Consider the following 17,286-nt stretch of genomic DNA (forward strand, 5'->3'; position numbering starts at 1 on the left):
ACCTTAAGTGTGTAGACCCTACGGGTTCGGGAACCATGCAGACATGACCGAGACACCTCTCCAGCCAATAACCACCAGCGGGATCTGGATACCCATGTTGGCTCCCACATGTTCCACGATGATCTCATCGGATGAACCACGATGTCGAGGATTCGATCAATCTCGTATGCAATTCCCTTTGTCTAGCGGTACGATACTTGCCCGAGATTCGATCGTCGGTATCCCGATACCTTGTTCAACCTCGTTACCGGCAAGTCTCTTTACTTGTTCCGTAACACATCATCCCGTGATCAACCCCTTGGTCACATTGTGTACATTATGATGATGTCCTACCAAGTGGGCCCAGAGATACCTCTCCGTTTACACGGAGTGACAAATCCCAGTCTCGATTTGTGCCAACCCAACAGACACTTTTGGAGATACCTGTAGTGTACCTTTATAGCCACCCAGTTACGTTGTGACGTTTGGTACACCCAAAGCACTCCTACGGTATCCGGGAGTTGCACAATCTCATGGTCTAAGGAAATGATACTTGACATTAGAAAAGCTTTAGCATACGAACTACACGATCTTTGTTCTAGGCTTAGGATTGGGTCTTGTCCATCACATCATTCTCCTAATGATGTGATCCCGTTATCAACGACATCCAATGTCCATGGTCAGGAAACCGTAACCATCTATTGATCAACGAGCTAGTCAACTAGAGGCTTGCTAGGGACATGGTGTTGTCTATGTATCCACACATGTATCTGAGTTTCCTATCAATACAATTCTAGCATGGATAATAAACGATTATCATGAACAAGGAAATATAATAATAACCAATTTATTATTGCCTCTAGGGCATATTTCCAACACAAGAGAAGACTGTTACAACGATAGTATGTGCTACATTTGATCCCGGGTTGTATAACATATCTGTTACTGCAGGTCACCCATCCTTGAGGAGCATAAGGAGGGACGCATCTAGCTGGCCCTCAAGGGCCTGCTCTGCTCCTCTTCTTTCTTGAACATCGGTAACTCCAGGTTCCCGGGCTTCCAAGGTGCGCCAACACACCGCCGCCATGCCTCCTCTGCTCTCTGGGCTCGGACCAATCGCTCGACCCTTCAGGTACGCACGTCTCCTGCTATTATCTCAACCCTGTGAGTGCCAACTTGCCTCTTGCCTGCCAAGAGTGTTGACAGAATTGCTTCTGATACATGTATGTGTGTGCTTGTGTGCAGCACAAGCCCTGCAGCAGCCGACGTGGGTTCAGGTGTCCCCTCCCCTGATGTCTATAAATCTACCATGCTCTGCTAATTCTATGCGAGCACTGTTAGGCGTCCATTTGTATTTGCAAATTAGCAGCAGCTTGCAGAATATGTGCCGTCCAAAGCGTTGCCTTAATATGATATGCGTATCATTAGCTGGTATCCATATGGAGATAGTTTAGCGGAGGAAGAGATAAACACCTATGTTTCTTGGTCCGTGAAATTGCATTGGAGAGATGGGTCTATTATATATAGGCAATACATTACACTAGTTGAATTTGACCACGCACCAACTCCAACAAGTGATACATGCATGCTAATTGTTATTAGCTTCAAAACCTAGTAAATGCCTTCTTGCACTAGGTACACCCTTGAACTTTTGTCCTTTACAACCTGATCGATGTACAATCTGTTTGCTTGAAAGTAATTTTAGTTGATTCTTTGATGGAGCGCTAAGACTATGCATGGAACATTAATTTTTATTATCTAAAACTATCGCCGTGTGATATGCAGGTGCCTAGTTTGTTTTTATTAGTTTTTATTATATAAAGTACCTCCCTGGAACATTGTTTGTCACCTTGTTTCCACTGATATGCAGGATATTGTTTGTTGCTTATGCTTTTCTGATCGACAGTATCAGGCAGTAACACATTAATTAGTATCTTGGTTACTTGAAATCAAATCCATGATTTTGTTATGTACTGTTTGCTCACAGTTAAGTACAAGTTAACCTTTCATGTTAAGGCAAACCTGAGAACACTTGCTTGTGAGAACCAACTGGACTTCTTAGATATATCCAAGTGAAGATGTATTGTTACTATGGCAGTGAATTTTATCTATGTGAGATTAGAATTTGAGTGCCATCATTCATCTTATGGTATCTTGTTCTCTATGATAACTGTTGACTTGCAAGATACAATGTTGATTTACTATATATACCCGCACAACAAGTATATGGTGTTGTCTTATGGTTATGCTGCCTATGTCACCGATATTTAACTCTGCTATCTCATTTTGTCTTTATTATAAGCTTGGCTAACCTTGTAGATGTTGTCCTTCGTTCATCTACAGGACACCATCATGCATATGTTTATTCGGTTTGAACTTTGCATATGTTTTTTTGGTTTGAACTTTGCATATGTTTATTTAGTTTGAACTCTGCATGACATGAAGTAATTGTTTCTAGTGTTTTTCTCAAGTTTTTTCACTGTCACTTGATATATACTTAGCTTGTACTTGAAGATGTGGTTTAATAATGGTGATTTTGTTCTACTTGGATGCATTGGTACCCCCCCCCATCATAGAGTGCACGGATGCAATGGTGGCAAGAAGATGATGGTCATGTGCATCATCAAGCACAACATGGTGATAATCTACCTCCTCACAAATGCTAACTAAATCCAGATCAACGTTGTCATCCACATGTGTCTCTCTCGGTTCCCTTTATTCTCTCCTGTGTTTGTGATGTTAGTGTATGTGCTTTGACTAGTAATGTTAGATCTTGCCTATTGAATGGATGGTCGTGGTAGTAGAATGGCATTGTTGTTTTAGGTGCAATGTGTTGCGGTGAGGTTACAGGACCTGCACTTCATGCATATTCACAGTCTCTATTTTCTTGTATGAATAAAAAAGCATGGTACTAGCTGGATTTGTGTTATCATTCTATATACAAAACTGTTCTTTTTTGAATGGAATGTTGATAATATATTGGTTCTATTTGTTCTGATTCTTCTCAGCTTATTCATGTAACAGGGTGGACGGCATGTTGCTGTTCTGTTAGCCTAGTTCTGAATGATCGCTATCGAAGGAGCTCCATGCTGAAGAAGAAAACACTTGTAGAGCTTATGAAGTATCTAGTTTTTACCCTATAGAGCTTGTAATTGTGATTTCCATACCTGTAGTGCTTGTATCGTTATTCCACTTGTAGAGCTTGTAAATTTTGTGTTAAGAGTATTACGTGTTATTTGGAGAGTAGGAGCTGCATGAATCTGGTTGATATAATTTGAAGTATTACATGTGTTTTCTGTCAGTGCAATTTGAATACTGCCAATTTAAATACCAGTTATTTATTTACTGTTAAATTGAAATATGAATAATATGACCCTGGCAGCTGGGACCCATGTGACAAGTGGACCCCTTTTTATATAAAAGAAAAAAATAAAAACTGTTGAGAAAAAGGGCCCAGCCCAGAAATAAAAAGGCTAAAATGTGGGCTTGGCCCATGTAGTCAACCAAATTAATAGGGAAAAAATATTCTAAAAAGGCTGAATTGTTGGGCTAGGCCCATGTAGAACACCGAATTGGACTGGGCTGATTCTTGTGCCACATCAGATTGCCACGTCGGATGCCTACATGGCCTGAGGAGGCTGCTAGTGACCAAAACAAAATAGTAGGCATATTTTGGTCGTAAACGTCTACGACCTTCTCACAGAGAAGGTCGTTAATTTCAGTTTACGACCGCCAGCTTTTGACCTTCTGGTTTTGGTCATAGAAAGGTCGCAAATGAAAAACTGTGACCTTTTAGAGACCAATAGTGAAGGTCACAAGTTGACATATTTCTTGTAGTGTTTGGAATGACTCTTTGTTGCATGTTGAGGGATAGTTATATGATCCAATTATGTTATTATTGTTGAGAGAACTTGCACTACTGAAAGTATGAACCCTAAGCCTTGTTTCCTACCATTGCAATACCGTTTACGCTCACTTTTATCACTTGCTACCTTGCTGTTTTTATATTTTCATATTACAAATACCCATATCTACCATCCATATTGCACTTTTATCATCATCTCTTCGCTGAACTAGTGGACCTATACAATTTACCATTGTATTGGGTGTGTTGGGGACACGAGAGACTCTTTGTTATTTGGTTGCAGGGTTGTTTGAGAGAGATCATCTTCAACCTACGCCTCCCACGGATTGATAAACCTTAGGTCGTCCACTTGAGGGAAATTTGCTACTGCCCTACAAACCTCTGCACTTGGAGGCCCAACAACGTCTACAAGAAGAAGGTTGTGTAGTAGACATCATGCCTGATCAGGCTCGACGGACATGGATGCACGTAGTTCGAAACCAGTGGCCGGAGACGAATCCGGGGTTCCGGTGACGCAGATCCCGCTCGAGGCTGGGTCTGTGTGCGGCTCCAACGCCGCTGAGTCTGCGGCTTCCATGGCGGGGTTGAGCTTCCCGTCTGCGAATGGCGCAATCTGCTCCGGATCTAGGGCCGGAGCACTTACAGGCGCTATCTCCTGGGTATGGTCCGATGATAGATTTAGGTCATGTTCATCATGGTGGCAGGGAGCGGCTGCCGTGGGATCAAATCCGTCGAAGAACAAGTCTCCGCGGATATCGACGACGTAGTTCAAGCTTCCAAACTTGACCCGACGGCCAGGGGCGTAGCTGTCGGTCTGCTCTAGATGGCCAAGTGAGTTGGCCCGCAGTGCGAAGCCGCCGAATACGAAGATCTGGACAGAGAGAAAGAACTTCCCCCGGGCAGTGTTGTTGTAGATGATGGATGGAGCCATCGAATCTTCTAACGATGACACAATGGACCTCTCAATGAAAGCACCAATGTCGGTGTCAAAACTAGCGGATCTCGGGTAGGGGGTCCCGAACTGTGCGTCTAAGGTTGATGGTAACAGGAGACAGGGGACACGATGTTTACCTAGGTTCGGGCCCTCTCTACGGAGGTAATACCCTACTTCCTGCTTGATTGATCTTGATGAATATGAGTATGACAAGAGTTGATCTACTACGAAGTCTAGCCTATATGATTATGATTGCCTCTACAGACTAAACCCTCCAGTTTATATAAACACCGGAGGGGACACGGGTTGTACAAAGTCGGTTACAGAGAAAGGAATCTTCATATCCGAATACCAAGCTTGCCATTCACGCCAAGGAGAGTCCCATCCGGACACGGGAGAGAGTCTTCGGTCTTGTATCTTCATAGCCCATCAGTCCGGCCCATGTCCAACAGGCCGGACGCCTGAGGACCCCTTAGTCCAGGACTCCCTTAGGCGCCCCCCTGCCTTGTGGGCCTCCCGTGACTCCCCTGACCTAATTCTTCGTCCTATATATTCACATATATTCCCGAACCTCTAGAAGCATCCACGAAAACACTTTTTCACCGCCGCAACCTTCTGTTCCCGTGAGATCCCATCTAGGAACCTTTTCCGGCATCCTGTCGGAGGGGGATTTGATCATGGAGGGCATCTACATCAACTCTATTGCCCTTTCGATGAAGCGTGAGTAGTTTACCTCAGACCTACAGGTCCATAGCTAGTAGCTAGATGGATTCTTCTCTCTCTTTGATTCTCAATACCATGTTCTCCTCGATGTTCTTGGAGATCTATCCGATGTAATCTTCTTTTGCGGTGTGTTTGTCGAGATCCGATGAATTGTGGATTTATGATCAGCTTATCTATGAATATTATTTGAATCTTCTCTGAATTCTTCTATGCATGATTTTATATCTTTGTAATTCTCTTGGAACTATCGGTTTGGTTTGGCCAACTAGATTTGTTTTTCTTGCAATGGGAGAAGTGCTGAGCTTTGGATTCAATCTTGCGGTGTCATTTCCCAGTGACAATAGGGGCAGCAAGGCACGTGTTGTATTGTTGCCATCGAGGATAAAAAGATGGGGTTTACATCATATTGCTTGAGTTTATTCCTCTACATCATGTCATCTTACTTAATGCGCTACTTTGTTCATCATGAACTTAATACTCTAGATGCAGGCAGGAGTCGGTCGATGTGTGGAGTAATAGTAGTAGATGCAGTATCGTTTTGTCTACTTGACACGGACGTGATGCCTATATTTCATAATCATTTCTTTAGATATCGTTACAACTTTGCGCTTTTCTATCAATTGCTCGACGGTAATTTGTTCATCCACCGTGTTATTTGCTATCTTGAGAGAAGCCTCTAGTGAAACCTATGGCCCCCAGGTCTATTTTCCATCATATTAGTTTTCGATCTACTATTTTGCAATCTTTTACTTTCCGATCTATAAACCAAAAAACCCCAAAATATTTACTTTATCTTTTATTTAGTTTCATCTATCTCTATCAAATCTCACTTTTGCAAGTGACCGTGTATGGATTGACAACCCCTTTATCACGTTGGGTACAAGTTGTTTGATTGTTTGTGCAGGTATTGGTGATTTGTGCATTGTCTCCTACTAGATTGATACCTTGGTTCTCTAACTGAGGGAAATACTTATCTCTACTTTCCTGCATCACCCTTTCCTCTTCAAGGGAAAAACCAACACAAGCTCAAGAAGTAGCAGGAAGAATTTCTGGCACCATTGTCGGGGAGATCTATGCCAAGTCAAGACATACCAAGTACCCATCATAAACTCTCATCTCTTGCATTACATTGCTGGTAGATTTACTAAAGGGGTTGAGGTGGGCAATAAGCATGTTATAGAGAGTAGTCAATTTGAAGGGAAAAGACATAAGTAGTAGAGATTTTTTATACTCCCTCCGATTGGGTTTATAAATCAGACACTGATTTTTAGGTCTTCAATTTGACTAAGAAAATATTATTATATTTCATAGAAATTTCTTTCGAAGGTGTTCCAGGATCATGACAACTCAATAACCACACCCTCTTTCCTATGCATCAATAAAAGAAAGTAACGAACCTAGAACATGACCAAGAAGGCAAGAATTAATCCATTGGCACTAAAAATGTAAAGGAAACTAAAACTGGAAAGGAAACTACAACCTCTTACCCAATTCATTGCAAAGTGAAGTAGTAGGCTTGCTAAGTGTGAATCACCTGAGAGATAAGTGGGAAACTCTTTTGTCGTAGCAACCTCCATTGCTAATACCCTAATGACATGCCCTCAATCAAACCGATTGCGGCATGTCGAATGGACCGGCGAAGGTCACCGTCGAATCCACTGGTGGTGTGCCCCGTTCGAGGAAGAGCACACATTGGGCCCTGACACCAATGAGCCCTCGCCGGCTGTTGCCGCCACATTCAAGGTCTCCTTGCACATAGGCCATGGTTGGGGGCTCTCTATTCGGATCAATCACATACATGGTAGCTTGAAAGAAATTGTAGCTCTGGAGGAGATGAGGGAAGGAGAGGGTGATTTATGACGTGGCTGGATGCGAGTGGAAGATGAGTTTAGCAACCGTCCCCTGTGGTTCAACCATCATCGTCGATATGTTCATCTGAGGAGAGGCGAGAGGGACAAGGGGGGAAACTATGGTGAAAGGGCCAGTTTCACTTGTGGGAGGGGCCGGGGGAGTGAGCAAAACATTTATAGGGCGAGGTAAGTGGAGCAATCCTAGGATGAGTCAACAAGTTTCAGAGAAAATAAGTTGAGATTTCAATTGCTCTCGTTCATCTCGTGCTTTGAACCAATGTGTAGCAATCATCCAAAAACAGACTATTCATGTCCCTCCAAGGGATAGACGATATACTAAGCACACTTTTGGTCATCATTCAACCAATCAATAGTTTATTCTTTGGCCTCGCAAAATATGATCGTGCCAAATTTTGGCATTAAACTAATCATTGCCCCTATACAGTATGCTGCAGGTGAGCAAGCAAACACGAGCTCTTCAACAACATCCTGCTACCCCTGGAACAAACCTTCGTCGGGATGGTCTATGTTAAATGTGGACGGCCACGTTGCGACGAAAGCATTGGAGGAGCAGGCATGGTGTTAAGGAACGACACAGGAGCCATCATTTTCTCAGTGTGTCATTTTGTTCGCTCATGCAGATCCCCAATGGAGGCGTAAATTCAGCGTGTCTCGAGGATACGTCCCTGACGCTGAAGCAAACGAACATGTCGTTGATCAATGAACTAGATTGCAAGGAAGGAGTTGATGCTCTCTCAGGTAGGAGTATCAACAGATCTTCGTTGGCTGGTATGATGGAGAATACGAAGAGTCTCCTGCATGGGATCCAACGACATTGCTTTGTCCACGCTTGAAGATGAGCGCATGGCGTTGCACACTGCATGCTCAGCTGGGACGTTGCTCCCAACACACGGCACTCTGGTTAGCTGCTATGCCAGATGGTTTATGTAAAATCTGTGAAAACGAGTGTAACATTATTTCTTAATTAATACAAGCCCATATCACATGCAAAAAACCAATAATTGCCCCTACCTCATATCTTAAAGGCATGTATATTGGTTGATAAGATTATCTTATTTTAAACCTAACACATAATCTAGAGTAGTAAATAAAAATATGATGTAGGAGTACAATGATTATCTCATAATCTTATCTCTAATAATTAGTAAAAATGTGGTGAGTTAACTGGGCAATTCTCTTTTGCTTAATTAATTGACGAGGCCAATCTTTTACCCCCGTTTTAAAGGAAATAAATGGGATGAGACATTGTTGCAATGTTGCTAAGAAATCATTTCCTATTTAAGAGAAGACAAATCTTTTCTTCTGATCTCTCTTTCTCCACCTCATAAGATATTTTACATGACACTCTTAAGATAACCCATCTCTTCTGGCCATGTGGAGCGAGAGGCGCGAAGGGTAGAGATCGGGGGTGTTTTTTTTTTGGTGTTTTTTTTCTTGGTAAAGGCGAAATGAAAACCAGTCCATAGAACAACATTCGTTGACTAAGCTTGACAGGCCTGCACATACGGCCCAAACAGCCTTCGATCGATCGTCCCAGTGACAACCACCGAACCCCAAGAAAAGTACGGTCGTTATGCCCAGCTCCAACCATCGTTCACCCCCAATGCCACCTTCACCTCTCCCCACCGCCGGCGTCCGGCGACCGCCGCTTGCCGGCCTACCGGTGATGGGTCGCGCATCCACTTGATGGATCCGTCGGCGGCAGGACCTGCGCCACCACGGGCCGCCCCGGGCAGAGGGGCGGACCCAGCGGAGCAGCGCAGGCGGTGGTGCGGGATCACAGTCCGCGGGGCCCTCGTGATGCTCTTCCCCATCGCCGTGTCATTCCTCTTCTCCTTTCTCTTCGGCATCGCTGGCCTCCTCCTCGGCGGGCTCTCCTCCAACGCGTCCGTCTCCATGCCCTCCACCTGCCGCATCCTCTCTACCGGTCGGCCACTGTACCTTCCCTTCCGTCTCTTCCCTCCCGATTTACCCCCATGCTGTTTCCCGAGCTTAGGAATCTAACCGGGTGCTCAAGTTAGCTGTTTTGGTGTTTAGCGTTTAGAGCTTACTGCAAATTTTGTGATGTATATTCCATTTATGCACTTTACCATCTGCTCCACGAAGTCTAAGAGCTGCTTACGTATTCCCCACTTGGTGTGTCACTGTGTGGATTTCGATGCGCTAATGCGCTATCACTTGGGGTGTGTGTTGGATGCTGATTACACTGTGGCTCAGCTAGTGAGCTTAGGATGTGATTAGTTTTCCCTTTCGGTTTGGACCGAGCTGCGTTGATCTTTAGCTTGATGCGGTTGCTGGCGCATTGTAGGCCTGGACATTCGGTCATCTAAGGTTTGCGAGCTTGGACTGTTGAAACTATAAAGCTAAGCATGTATTTTACCCCTCGAGTAATCGAAGATTCCGCTGCCATGATGACTATTACTGGGCTTCAGTTTTTGAGGTGAGAATTTATATTGTGATTCTACTTTGGTGTTTGTTTCTCTTAGTGGAGCAGCTCAAAATGTTGTTAAAGCTGCTGGTTGGTTGTTTCACTTGCTTTATCTTTTTGTACCAGCACAGTGACATTTTATACATCATGTATTAACTACTTTTTCGCTATTCTCACATTCAGCTCCTCTAGATTTGGGCTGTCTAATGCTTCTAACTGATAATGATATCTGCAGACCTTTCATGCTTTGTACGTGCTATCAACTCCCACATAAGGCAATAAATGATGAACAATTCTAGCTGTAGTTTCTAGTTTGTTGATAAAGAACGTATAAAAAAAGACATGACATATTTACATTTCGAACATCAGCTTGCGATCGTGCACGTATTTCAGTTTACATTAGTATTCACAAGGATTACTGTATGTGTTTAATTAATTAATGGGTGGGGATATAGGTATCCAGAATTTAGGAGGAGAAAGGCCATGTGTGTGCAAAACAAAATTACATAAGAAGATCATGATACTAAAATGCAGTATTTCATTTCTATTCCAAGTTAATTTCACTTGCTGAAGTTGCTTAAAACCTTCCAAATTTATCATAACATACAAAGAAGATCATAAACATGTTCAATTCCCACATACCTCATAAGAAAATGACTTGTCAGCAGCAGACCATCGTTTTAGGTAGCTAATAAAGAAAGAAAACAGCAGGTGTTAACTCAACAAATCAAAGGATCACCTGATAGGTCGGACAAGTACTTGTTTTGACTGCAAAATACTGCTCAAAGCTAACTCAACATAGCAACAAATGTGGGCATCGTAGGCTTACGTTAGTGCCTAAGAGACTCAGGAGGCTGATACTCTTTGTTGTAAGCCGGGCATCAAAAATGTACTTCTCAGCACGGTAGAAAAATTGATGGGCAGAACCTACCATAGGTAACAGAAGCAAATGAGCAAACATCTAGAGTTACTCAGATGATCAATCAGCACCTTATTGAGCAAGCTGGGGTCCTTGAAAAGAAGACAGGATTACAGAAGAGCCTTACAAGTGCATTCATCTGATCTTGTGGATCTGCGATGGCATCACCATGTGTGCCGCAGCCTACGCCAGTCTCGCCTTTGCCTCGACGTGCATGACGGTTACAAACTCAACGGTACTGCCACCTCTCCTATCGCTCCCGTGTGGGACCCTTGCAGAGGGCTTGCTGTCGGTGCCGGTAACGCTGATGGCTAGGACGGCATGCCGTGCTAGGACAGCGTCTCCGTTGGCAGGTTCGCCGTCGTGTTCTCTGATAGGGGCGGCTACTCCCACACCGGTGACCCCAACCGAGGCATCAAGGGGAGGCAGGAGGCAGCGACGAGACAAGGTGCGGACGGCTCGTCGTGGCAGAGAATGTGGGCCGTGGGGGCGGGGCTGGGAGGCGATTTTTCTCAGTGGAGAGATGGAAGTGGGGGCAAGGGGGGAGAGATGGGGCGTGCCCGCATGGGATGTGTGGGTGCATGGCTGACGGATTGGTGGTTGTCACCCTTTTCCCGGGTTTTTTCCCCGTTCTTTTCTTCTTTTTGTTTTTTCTGCACTGGACGGGGAGGGAAGGATGAGTAACCATTACGACGGCAAACTCCCCTTTAATAGTACAGATTAGGTATTCTCACATTCAGCTCCTCTAGATTTGGGCTGTTTAATGCTTTTACTGATAATGATATATACAGATCTTTGATGCTTTCTATGTGCTCTCAACTCCCAAATAAGGCAATAAATGATGAACAATTCTAGCTGTAGTTTCTAGTTTGTTCATAAAGTCCTGTAAATAAAGACACGCCATATTTACATTTCGAACATTAGCTTGTGGTCGTGCACTGCACACTGCACAGCCTGCCCGCAGTCTTTCGGTTTACTAGTATCAGTATTCACAAGTATTACTATATGTGTTTAGTTAATTAGTTTTTCTCACTTGTGTTGTGGATGGATACTCTAGGTTGAATACACAAAATATTTTTCTGGTCAAACATCTTATGCAATGGCAGAAGCTCCAAAAGAGGCTCTTCCTCACAATTGCCGGCCTGATTTTGGTGCTGTATGGTCAACAGCAGCAAAGCTCAAGGTACACTACTATGGAACATCTAGTTCACATGAGAAATACATAATGTTCTCTCCAGTGGTTTTTTGAATCTTCAGTTGTTTGCATGCCCTTTGCGTATATCATGTTTAGTTATCAAGAGGTCATCATTTTATTATCGTCTTCTCTTGTAGGTCAATGAATCATACAAGTGCAGGTACACACTGGGGAGCACCAAAGCTGACATTTATTCAGACAAGCTATTCAATTGCACTGCTGAGGATCCTTCAATAATTGAAATGCTGAAAAGGATTTTTGTACTGTGAGTATATATGCCCTCTAATTTTCTACCTGCTGCATGGGCATCGCCTTAACTTCTCATAATGTGATAACATCATGTTAATCCACATATCCTTCACCAGAAGTCGATAGCCAAAACCACTCATTGCTCTTATTTGCTCTGGTAATCTGACTAGCTCTAGTGCTTTATGCTTATCAATTGGCTTTGTTTCTTATGCTTGGGTTGTATTGTTGCATCACCACTTTATGTCAAGCTGTAAACACTAGGAACTTAACAACCTTTTGGTTGGTAAAAGGGTCACTTTTTTTCCTTCACTTCTTATAATGGTCATTTATCTTAAATATATCAACATTTCCTTCTGTTTAACTTGAGACTGAAATCTGACAGGTTTTCAAAGTTCTGCAAGTCAAAAGATTTCAGTTCGTGGTGGATGCTTGGATATGCGGCAGCAGGGGTTGTGGCGGGCATGCTGAGCTCTATACTCATCACCGTAGCAGTAAGAATCCTCCGAGGAGTGTTCCTTGCTGCCGCCAGGCGGGCTGTGAGCAACCATAGCATCAGGGTGTTTGCTTACCGTTTCAAGCGGGCGTGCCTTCTTGTTGCATATATATCTTTCGTTGGCTGGATCACCTTGCAGTACAGCAAAATGGTTGGGCTGAAGGAGCTTGTGCTGGACTTCAAACTCTTGGAGAGGTTCTTGTAAAATGTAAACGGGCTTCGGCAGTGTATATCAAATAAGCCGATCCCCTTGTGCGATGTAACTTATCATGCTGTGCTTCGATATGCGGCCGCCCATGAACAGGTGGATGAATCATGGGTGGCTGCAGTTGGCATGGAGTAACTCCCACGTGTTGTAACCTGCAGTGCATGTTGGAAATATGAGCAATTTACCGAATGATTTTATTAACAGAAATACTAGATAAAGCATGACTAATATAGTAGAGATAAAATAAGTCATGCGTTCTGACGGAGAGAAGGAAAATAGCTTCTGCATATATGAACCGTAGCTTATCATATCTATAGCAGACAGTAGAACTAGTTGCATATATGAGGTAGAACCTAACATATTTAGGGCAAGTACTAGTATGAGAAACTGTGGCAGGATATCTAACAGAAAGAAGAACACATACGGGACAGCAGCAGCAGTAGCACTGGACTTAGGGTCGGTGTCCTCGCCAGCCATGTCGTCGAGGAGGTTGTCGACGTTGGGGAAGAAGTCGTCGTCGGGGAAGTAGCCGTCGGAGTCCGGGGCGTCCGTGACGAAGGAGTCAGTCAGTAGTCGCGCAGAGCGCTCCTCAAAAATCTTATCACCCTTCTCCCGTACAGGACTCAAAGAGGTGCGGTTTCGGAGGCCTACTGTCCCGACCTGCGGTGCATGCCGCAAGCCGGGATGAGGAAGACAGCAGTAGCTCAGAGATTGGAACCGGTGGCGAGAGGAAGGAGAAGTTCTGGTGCCTCTCTCTGAGAGGAGCGACCTCCCTTTTATAGGCACAAGAGAAGGAGGCGAGAGGCTGCACCGGGAGCTGAAGGGAACGCGGGAGATGAAACAAACAGACAACGGCCGAAGGGTGCAGCGTTCGTATTCAATATCCACTACAGCAAAAACTTTCCAGCTCCAGAGTGACCTTTCGTATACCCGTAGTGCATGGCAAAAATTTAGACATCGGCTCGGCTCATTCCCGCAACCCGCGGCGCGTCGTGACGAGACATGGCGTGGCGTGGCGTGGCGTGGCGTGGTGAGGCGGGCGGCGGAGGAGGAGCGCGCGTGGATATCCCTCTTGTTCTCATGCTCGTACAAGTGGGGAAAGAACCTCCCCTATAAGGAGGTCCAACTCCCACTAAACTAGCAATGTGGGACTAAACTTTAGTAGTATTCCTTGCCTTGCACAAATGGGCTAAGTGGGCCTCTAGGATTTATTAGGAATTTCTGAAATAGTTATTGGGTTGCCCAAAATGGACTAAATTCCAGCAATCCCCCACCAGATCCCAGAGGCACACATTGTCGGGTGGTAGGTGCGACATATGCCAACGGGTGGCTTATCATTGTGGGAGCCAGTAAAACATCGCCGGTGCCTGGAAACGGGATGAGGCGAAGACATGCACGCCGGCGAATCTTACCCAGCTTCGGGGCTCTCCGTGGAGATAACACCCCTACTGCTGCTCCGCGGGGTCTCCGCATGATCACTAGATGAACAAGTAGCTACACGATGCTCCTTGAGCTGTTTGGCGAGAGGAGGAAGAAGGGCTCTGCTTGCTCTCTTCTCCTCCCTACGTGGTGTCTAAAACTAGCAGGGATCCATCCTTTGCATGGGTGTCCTGGGGGGTTTATATAGGCCTACCCCCCAGGGGTACAATGGTAACCCGGCTGGGCATGGGGCCCAGTCGTCTGTGTCTTCGCTCTCCGGCTTCTACGCCGGCTACTGGGGCCCGCCGGCTACCGGCTCCTTGATCGACAGGCAGGCCCCACTGTCTAGGGCCTTGTCGGTGGCTGGTTACTGTTGCTCAATCTTGGTGACGAGGGCTTCGCCGAGGTAAGCGTGGCTACAGTGCTGCCGTCCGCCGGGTGACCACTGTAGCCTCACCGCGTCTTGTCTTCTTAATGGGGCGTCTCCTTCGAGGGGGTGGCAAGCCGGCTGGAGAGAGCCAGCTCTGTCTTAGGCCGACTGGGGGAGGCCAGGCCGCCTTCGGGTGTCTCTCTGCCCGAAGGGGCCCACCGCCCGTGGGCCGTACTGGTAGCCCGTCGTGGATGACATCAGGGTCAACGTGGCAACAGTGCCGCGTCGGACGGGTCATGGCCATCCGTACGGCGCACCGTGCCAGGCGCGCTCCGGGATTCAGGGGTGGCAGGCTTCACTGTAGCCACGCCCCGTCACATCGCCGTTATGTGGATGCAGACTTCGAGGGTACGGTCTTGACCGCTTTATGGGAGCCGGCTCCTTGGAGTCGGCCTTCTCGCAGCCGGCTCCTCGGAGTCGGCCCTCCCGTGGCTTTCTTCATGAGGGCTGAAGTCGGGCCGCCTTCCAATAGCCGGCCTGGGAGACAGCCGGCTAGGGGAAGGCGGCCCCATGTCTTGGATTCTTGAGAGCCGGATCGGCTCGTAATTTTTTCAGAAAGGCCAGGGGGAGCCGGCTAGGCTACCCGTGGTCACTTACTCCGACAGTAGTCCCCGAAGCTGAGCGAGCTTCGAGGCTGATAAAGGGACGAGAAGCTTGGTCAGCTTCCTATCCTGAGGGGTCGGCTTTGCTTGTGCGCGCCGTCTTCGGAAAAGCTCCGTTTCTCGTAGGCGGGAACGCGGGCCATGTGGCGAGGAAATCCTGCCAACGCACGTGCGCGACGGGACGCCGCCGCAGGCCCGGGCCCGCCACTCATAGGCCTCGGTCCGAGCACGGATCTTCCGCGGCCCACATGGACCGCTCGCCTTCCCGCGGCGGTTTTATTCTACCATCAAGGCACAATAATCGCGGGACGTGGGGGAGTGGGCGCAGTTGATCCCCACGTTCCCCCACGCCGCGCCTCCTCGGCTCCGCCGTGCGGTCTATAAGTAGGAGGAGGAGGGGGAGCGGCAGAGGCTCGCGCGCTCTCCCTCACTCCGCCCCTTCTCGCCCTCCTTCTTCTTCTCTTACCCGTAGCAGCTCTTTGTCGCGTCGTTCCGCCGTCGCTTCGTTCCACCGCCGCATCGTCTTGCTTCTCGCCGCGCTGCCCCATGGCGCTGTCAAGCTCGTGGGATGGCTCCAACGTCCATGAGGACCACGTCGAGTTCCTCCGCCAGATGCGACGCCTGCCCGGCGAGAACTACGTTCGGGTTCGTCTAGCGCCGGAGAAGGAGATTTCGCCGGCACCGGAGGAGGGCGAGCGGGTGATCTTCCGCTCGCACTGCCTGCGCGGCTTCAGCCTTCCGGTGAGCGGGTTCCTCCGAGCCTTCCTCGAATTCTACAACCTCCAGCCGCATCACCTCACGCCCAACGCGGTGATGCTACTGTCGGCCTTCGTCACGCTGTGCGAAGGCTTCCTTGGGGTCCTCCCCACGCTCGAGCTCTGGGCGGAATTCTTCCAGAGCAAACTCGGCACCGTCGTCGCGGGCGTGCCTGCCCCCTGCGGAGCCTATATTGCCATGAGGCGGTCGGGCGAGAACAACCCGTTCCCGCCCATCCCGCTGATCCAGTCGGTGAAGCTCTGGCAGAAGTCATACTTTTACGTGAAGAATGTCACGCAGCAAGGCGACTACGTCAACCTGCCGGCTTATGAAGCCGGCCCGCCGGCTGGGAGGCGACCTTCGTGGAGCTACCAGGCCAGGTCGTTGTCTCAGGCCGGGAACGCAGCCGTCTCCCGGCTTCGAGTGATGATCCAGTCGGAGGGCCTGACCGGAGCCGACTTGGTGGCCGCCTTCGTGGAGCGCCGGGTTCTTCTCCTCCAAAGCTGGCCTCACATGGTTTGTCAGATGAGCGGCCGCTTCGACCCAAGCCGGCTGAGCACCAGGGAGATGCCTCATGCGGAGGTCTCCTACATGGTGAACTATATCTCCAACTGCAAGCTCGCCGAGGATTGGCGGTACGGCAAGGGGCCGTACTCTCGCGCCAACCCTCCGCCCGTCGTAAGTTTTTTTGGTAGCCGGCCTCTGATCAGTCGGTTTGCCCCTAGCAGAACCCTCTCCTTCCGCCGACGACTGGGGCCGCAGGGGTAGAGCGCCATCTCGTCCCTAACCGCACGGTGGACGACGCTGACGACCCGGACTTGGGAGCGGCCGCCATGGAAGACGCCATCGTGGGGGAAAGCGACGAGGTCGGAGGCGCGGGGCTCACGGTCGGCTTCGAGGACTGGCCGGATGATGCCGAGGTCGAAGTCGCCCCGCGCCGCCAGCCGGCGCCTGATCATCAAGGCGCGAGCTCGTCCGCCACGCCGGCTGCTGGCGGCGGCGCCCAGAAGCGCCGGGTCGTGTCGATCCTCTTCGGCAGCCGACCAAAGAAGTCCAAGGCTTCCACAGCGGCGACCAAGCGAGATGAGGCGGCCGCGAAGGCGGCCCGCTTCCGCAAGGCGGTGAAGCAGCCGTAGGCGATCTCAGCGTAAGTCGTCGAATGCTTGGATACATATTTTTTGTTGTTCTTCTTTTCGATTGAAAACTCTTCTAAAC

The 17,286-nt window shown here is 47.8% G+C and overlaps 1 pseudogene; it reads left to right on the top strand.

The window, feature by feature from the left end:
• The first annotated feature begins 8,969 nt into the window (after window positions 1-8,969).
• Window positions 8,970-13,024, top strand: LOC123081680 (uncharacterized; annotated as a pseudogene).
• Window positions 13,025-17,286: the final 4,262 nt, after the last annotated feature.

Source organism: Triticum aestivum, chromosome 4A (assembly GCF_018294505.1).
Source record: "Triticum aestivum cultivar Chinese Spring chromosome 4A, IWGSC CS RefSeq v2.1, whole genome shotgun sequence".
Taxonomy (NCBI): domain Eukaryota; kingdom Viridiplantae; phylum Streptophyta; class Magnoliopsida; order Poales; family Poaceae; genus Triticum; species Triticum aestivum.